At 43.8% G+C, this 6,000-nt stretch overlaps 1 protein-coding gene across 1 annotated transcript in view; it reads right to left on the bottom strand.

Moving 5' to 3' along the window:
• The window catches only part of Psmd14 (proteasome 26S subunit, non-ATPase 14), an 89,654-nt gene extending 86,905 nt beyond the window's left edge, over positions 1-2,749 (bottom strand). Inside the window, exon 1 of the mRNA XM_027420326.2 lies at positions 2,584-2,749. The gene's annotated coding sequence lies outside the window, so the exon portion shown is untranslated. The remainder of the gene's footprint in view (positions 1-2,583) is intronic.
• Positions 2,750-6,000: the final 3,251 nt, after the last annotated feature.

Here is a 6,000-nt window from a genome sequence, read left to right on the forward strand (position 1 = left end):
TTTTTATCCAGTAGAATCAGAGCCAGAAAGGGTGAAAATTTAATTCTTTAATTAGAATTTTTTCCACCTTTTGGATTTTCTAAAACAGGGTCTCACCACATGGCCCAGGCTGGCCTGGACCTTGCTACAGACCAAGCTGGTCTCACACCTGCAGCAATCCTACCACCTCTGCCTCTTGAGTACTGGAATTACAAAAATTTAAAAGCAAGATTGGGAGCAACCAGCAAGATAGCTTAGCAGGAAAGAGCTTGCTGCCTAGTCTGATGTCTTAGTTTGAACCCCAGAACCCACAGTGGTGACCTGACTGCTGCAGGCTGTCCAGACTCTTTCTCCCTCCTCCAACCCTATCTGTCTCTCTCTCTCTCTCAACCAGTATTTAAAAAAACAAGATTCCATCGGGAGGCAGAGGCAGGTGGATCGCTATGAGTTTGAAGCCAGCCTGGTCTCCAGAGCAAGTGCCAGGATAGGCTCCAAAGCTACACAGAGAAACCCTGTCTCGAAAAAAAAAACAAAACAAAAAAAAAAAAAAAAAGATTCCACTCCAACCCCCACTTAGAAGACTAAGAATTTAGTCTTAGAAGAAATATAGCTACTGCACTGTCACTAATTAAAACATTTAAGCAAAATATTTCCAAAGTACTACCTTGTACACTCAAGATTTAAGAATGCAATAGGAAAAGGCAGTAATACAGTTAAGAACAGCTCTAGAACCAATCAACTAAGCAATTTAAGTCAAATAATCTCTCTGTATTATTTTTAATTTTGTCTGGGTGGGTGGGTGGGTACCTGCACATTTGTACAGTTGTCTGAAGACGCCTGGAGAGCTGGAATTACAATCCGTTGTGAGCCACTGGATGTGGGTGCTGGGAACAGAAACCAGGGTTTCTCTGTGTAGACTTGGCTGTCCTGGAACATTCTGCAGACCAGGCTGGTCTCAAACTCACAGAGATCAGCCTGCCTCTGCCTCCTGAGTGCTGGGATCTAAGATGTACACCACTGTACATACTCTTAACCACGGAGCTATCTCTCTAGGCCCTAAATCATACAATTCAAACATTAAAACAAACCATTTATTGAGCTAACATGGCAAGAAGACCACCATTACATTGACTATCTTCACTGACACTCCATCACAGTTTCCAATTTCAACATAGCTAGGTACTTGTCTTATTGCTTTACTTACATTATGTTTGCAGCAGTACAACCAACTTTTGGGTTGGGTGTTGAGGAACATTCCTATAATGTCAGCACTGGGGAGGCTGAGGTAAGGGGAATCACACCAGTTAGAAGTTAGCCTGGGTTGTGTGGGGAGACACTATCTCAAAAACAAACAAACAACAATAAAAACAATCCCACATATACTTTTACCTGAAGTTAGAGAACAAGGTCTTTCCCTCTGTCCTTGCCTGGCCTATAATCAGCTCACACAGACTAGGCTGCCCCAAACTTGTGGCGATTCCCTAACCTTTTTCCTCCCAAGTGCTGGGAGTGATCACACTACAACTGTATTTCTTGGCTAATTTTAAAGCCTTTTATAGAAATCTCTATTATTGTTTGGGTTATTTATTTATTTATTTATTTATTTATTTTGTCGTGAGACAGGACCTCACTGTGTAGCCCTCTTGACCTGGAACTCATTTTGTAGACCAGGATGTCTTTGAACTAAAAAACAAGCCTACCTCTGCCTCCAGAGTGCTGGGATTAAAAGCGTTCGCCATCAAGTGGAACTTTGTTGCCATTTTAATCCCATTTTTTTTTCACTCTGTGCTTGAAATTACAACATTTGGGAAACCGAGGCAGGGCTGTGGAAGATTAAGGCCAGCATGGTGTACATAATTATAATTAGTTCTAGACCAACCATAAATAGAGAGACCTTATCTTCAAATAAATTAATAAGTGAACAAACCGTCACAAAATTTAAGACTCCTCTGAAATGCTGAAGCTATTCTTTTGACAGACACTGAGCTCCATTCACAGGAAAACTGAGTTCCGATAACTCACAGCAGCGGTATTGATTTCTACTTTGCTCAATAAGGAAATGTAACCAATCCACAGACCAGCACTAAAAAGGAGCAATACAGCAAATAATGGCATAGCAAGAGTAACCAAACTTTATTTAGAAAATATTCAGGATTAAAAGCAATGCCTCTCTGGAGTTTTTAAGCCTAAAGAACAATCGATGATGAAAACTCGCACTCTACTGAAATTCAGTCCATCCTCTCTTCTTTGCTTCCTCGGACTGTATGGAAGTTTTTCAGCACAGGAGGAACTGAAGACCAACACACATGGCCATAAACAAGGTTCTGCCAGTTTTTGGAGAAAAAGCCCCCAAGCTAGGGAGAAGCAGAAGGAGATGACATCCAGACCCGACTCTGCCAGAAACCCGGAGATAAAGGAAGAGAGGACCAAGAGGCCGGTGCTCTCCCTCAGGCCCCAGACTCCACCGGCAACCTGGCTGGGCAACGTGACTCAGGAAAGCCCGGGGCTTGCGGCGGCCTAGTGCGGCTGGCTCCCGGACCTGCCCGGGCCCGCCTCGGGGTTCGGCTGAGGCCGCCGGGAGGGAGGTCGCGGCCTGCACCTTACCTGGCCTTGTGGCAACCTGGCGGCGAGAGCAGCGCCTCACACTCAACAAGGACCTGGCTCCGAGAACCGGCGATGAATCAGCCCGATTCCATTCAAAAGAGTCGCCCAGGCCTCTGCCGAGAAGTACTTCCGGGTTCCCGGCTCCCCTTCGGCTTCCTTTCCCGCACCGCCAATTGGAGACCGCTGGGGAGAGGAGCGGGCTTGGGGGGAGGAGCGCATGGCGCACGCGCAGGCCGCCGCTCGCCCAGTCCCCGGGAGGCGGAAGTCAGGCGGACGGATCCGCCCTCCTGTTTTTCTCAGGGCGCCTAGCCGACCTCGCTGAGGTTGGCGGCGTGGCCCTCCTCAAAAAGTAAAAATTTGAATTAAACTTATCTTGGTCGCTTGAGAAGAAAATGGGAAGAAAAAAAACGTCGGGGGGGGGGGGGTTAGAGATAAACAAGCTTTTTCCATATCCCAGTTTACCTCTTCTTGCCTTCACTGCTTAAAGAGAATTGTAGATCTCAAGGAAAACTGACATTTTTCCACTGTTCCCGCCTCTTAAGTTCAGCTGTTTACAGTATTGAAAAAAATTACTTATTTCTCTACATAATTATCAATAGACGACCTTTTTTACCTTTTTATCTTTGCTCTGTGCTAGATCTTCAAAAAACAGTTACCCAAGAAATTAATATTCACAAGTTTCTATCACACCCTGGGGCTGGATACAGTCTCCATTTAGGTCATTCACCCTGTTTACGGATTACTCCCACTTTCTCAAGTATGCTAATATTCGTCTTTAAAGCGTTTCTAAACTTAAAAAACAAAAAAACAAGGCATTCCTAAATCAAATATCTCGATGGATCTATTGGATGAAGGAAGAGAACAGATTACAGAATCGTGCCCCTTCTTTAGTAAAACCCACAAGGAAGACTAAGAATATGGTTAAGAGTTCCTGGGCCTAGAGTGATAGCTCAGGGGTTAATAAGAGTTTGTGCTACCCCTGGAGAGGGGCCAAGTTCGTTTCCCTGCACCCAGGACAGGTTGAAACCCCAGCTCCAAAGGATCTGACTACTCTGACCTTGAGTGCACCACACATATCCACACGCAGACACACAGTTACACATAATTTAAAATAAATCTAAAAGCAAAATTTAAGACCTGGTTGACACAGACCCTGTCTAAAATTAATAAAGACACTTCAGGGGCTGGAGAATTGGCTCAGCAGCTGAGAACTCTTACTGCTCCTCCAGAGGATCCTAGTTCATTTTCCAGCATCCAAAATGGGCCTCTCACATACAGCTGCTTGTAACTCCACCTCCGGAGGATCCAATGACCTCTTCTATCCTCCCAAGAGCACTATGCACACGGCATTCTCAGACACAAATACATACAAAAATTTTAAACTATTATTTATTCACTCCTTCAACTCATCCCTCTCTCAAACCTTCCCTGTCTTCTGACCCAACTTGGAACCACTCCTCCCCATCTAGTCCATTTTGTGTTACCCAACTAGTCTCTAGATGTGGTTGAACCTACAAGGGTCACATGATTAAAGAAAACTGACTCTCCCTCTCCCTGCAGCTATTAAAAGCTCCTAAGGTAAGGGTGGGATTTGGTACCCACCTTCTCACCTCTATGCTGGATTTTGTGTGGCTTGAGCTTGCTTAGATCTTGCTCATGTTGTCATGTCACTATTACAAATCATAGTGGATAGGAATATTTTATATAAAGATAGAGTTTGTATGATGACAAAGGAAGAGGAAGGAAATGAAATTATGTAACACAAGGCTTTCATACAGTATTCAACTTAAGTAAATTTATCCATACTAGAAAAATTCAATTATAATTTCCAGAGCAAGCACTGAGAAATTGCTCAAAACGCAAGCATCTAGAATGGTGGTTCAGCAGTTAAGAGTGTTTGCTCAGTGACTGTGAGGACTGGACACCCCAGCACTCTCCTAACAAGCCAGAAGACATTCCTTACAGTCCCTTGCAACCTCTGCTTCAATTAGAGTGAGTATTGGAAGGTTGCTGAGGCTTACAGACTTTTGGCCTAGCTAAAATGAAAGCTCCAAGTTCAAGAAGAGACCCTGCCTTCGAGGAACAGGTGGAGAATGATCAAAGAGGACACCTGACACCCTCTTCTGGCTCCTGTGTACACACAGGCAAGTCTACACATGCACATGGATACACACACATAATTAAATGAATAAATCAAATTTTAAAAAAATAAAATGCTCAAATATATATGTGTGTTTATAATCAAAGGACAAGATTGCTAAATTAATGTATACTTAAGGCAAGGTGCAGTTGATGTAATATTGGTTTTCTCATGTCTGTGAGTAAATACCTGACAAGAATCAACATTTTGAAGAAAGGGTTTGTTTTGCCCAAGCCCACTCTGGTAGGTCTACTGTAATTGGCCCCCTTAAGCTCATAGGGCACTATTAGAATGGGTGGCTTTGTTGGGGGTAGGTGTGGTCTTGTTGAAGGAACTGAGTCACTGTAGAGGTGGGCTTTGAGATCTCCTATGTTCAAGCTATGCCCAGTGTCATAGTTCCTGTTGCCTGCAGATCAAGATGTAGAACTCTTAGCTCTTTCTCCAGCACCATGTCTGCCTGCATGCCTCCATGTCTCTTCATAATGATAATGGACTAAATCTCTAAAGCTGCAAGCCAGCCCAATTAAATGTTTTCCTTTATAAGACTTGGCTTGGTTATGGTGTTTCTTCACAGCAATAGAAACCCTAACACTGTCATAAATTTCCCACAATTCAATTAATAATGAGGAAGCAGAGAGAGGGAGACACAGAGAGAGACACAGACACACACACACACACACACACACACACACACACAGAGAGAGAGAGAGAGAGAGAGAGAGAGAGAGAGAGAGAGAGAGAGAGGTGTTCACTAATTTTCTCCTTTTTATGCAATCTCAGATCACAGCTTATAGAATGATGCCCCCACATTTAGGATGGGCCTTCCCTGCCCAGTTAAACTTCTAGGTGTCTCCAGAGGTGTGTTTCCATGGTGATTTTAAATATAGCCAAGTTCACAATAACGATTAACCAGCACTGTGGCACGTACCTGTATTCCCAACTCTGTGGAAGCAGAGGCTGGAGGAGTGCCATGATTTTGTTATTGACCTAGTCTACATAGAAAGCTCTAGACCAGCCAGGGCTACAGTATAAGACATTTTTTTCAAAACTAGAGAGGGAAAAGCATAGGCGGGGGATAACACTAGAGCTAGCAGTAATGAAGTAATAGAAAAACAAAGATTACTATGAAACAAGTAGCTGCCTTGGGGATGCTGGGGATGGAATCTTTGCTATCTGGGCTTTTACAAGTCCCTTTGGATCTGCCCTTTCCCTGGTTGTGTAATGGCCTTCACATAGTTACTCTTCCTCCTTTATTCACTTTCATGACAGTTTTAGAG

Source organism: Cricetulus griseus, chromosome 6 (genome assembly GCF_003668045.3).
Source record: "Cricetulus griseus strain 17A/GY chromosome 6, alternate assembly CriGri-PICRH-1.0, whole genome shotgun sequence".
In the NCBI taxonomy this organism is placed as follows: domain Eukaryota; kingdom Metazoa; phylum Chordata; class Mammalia; order Rodentia; family Cricetidae; genus Cricetulus; species Cricetulus griseus.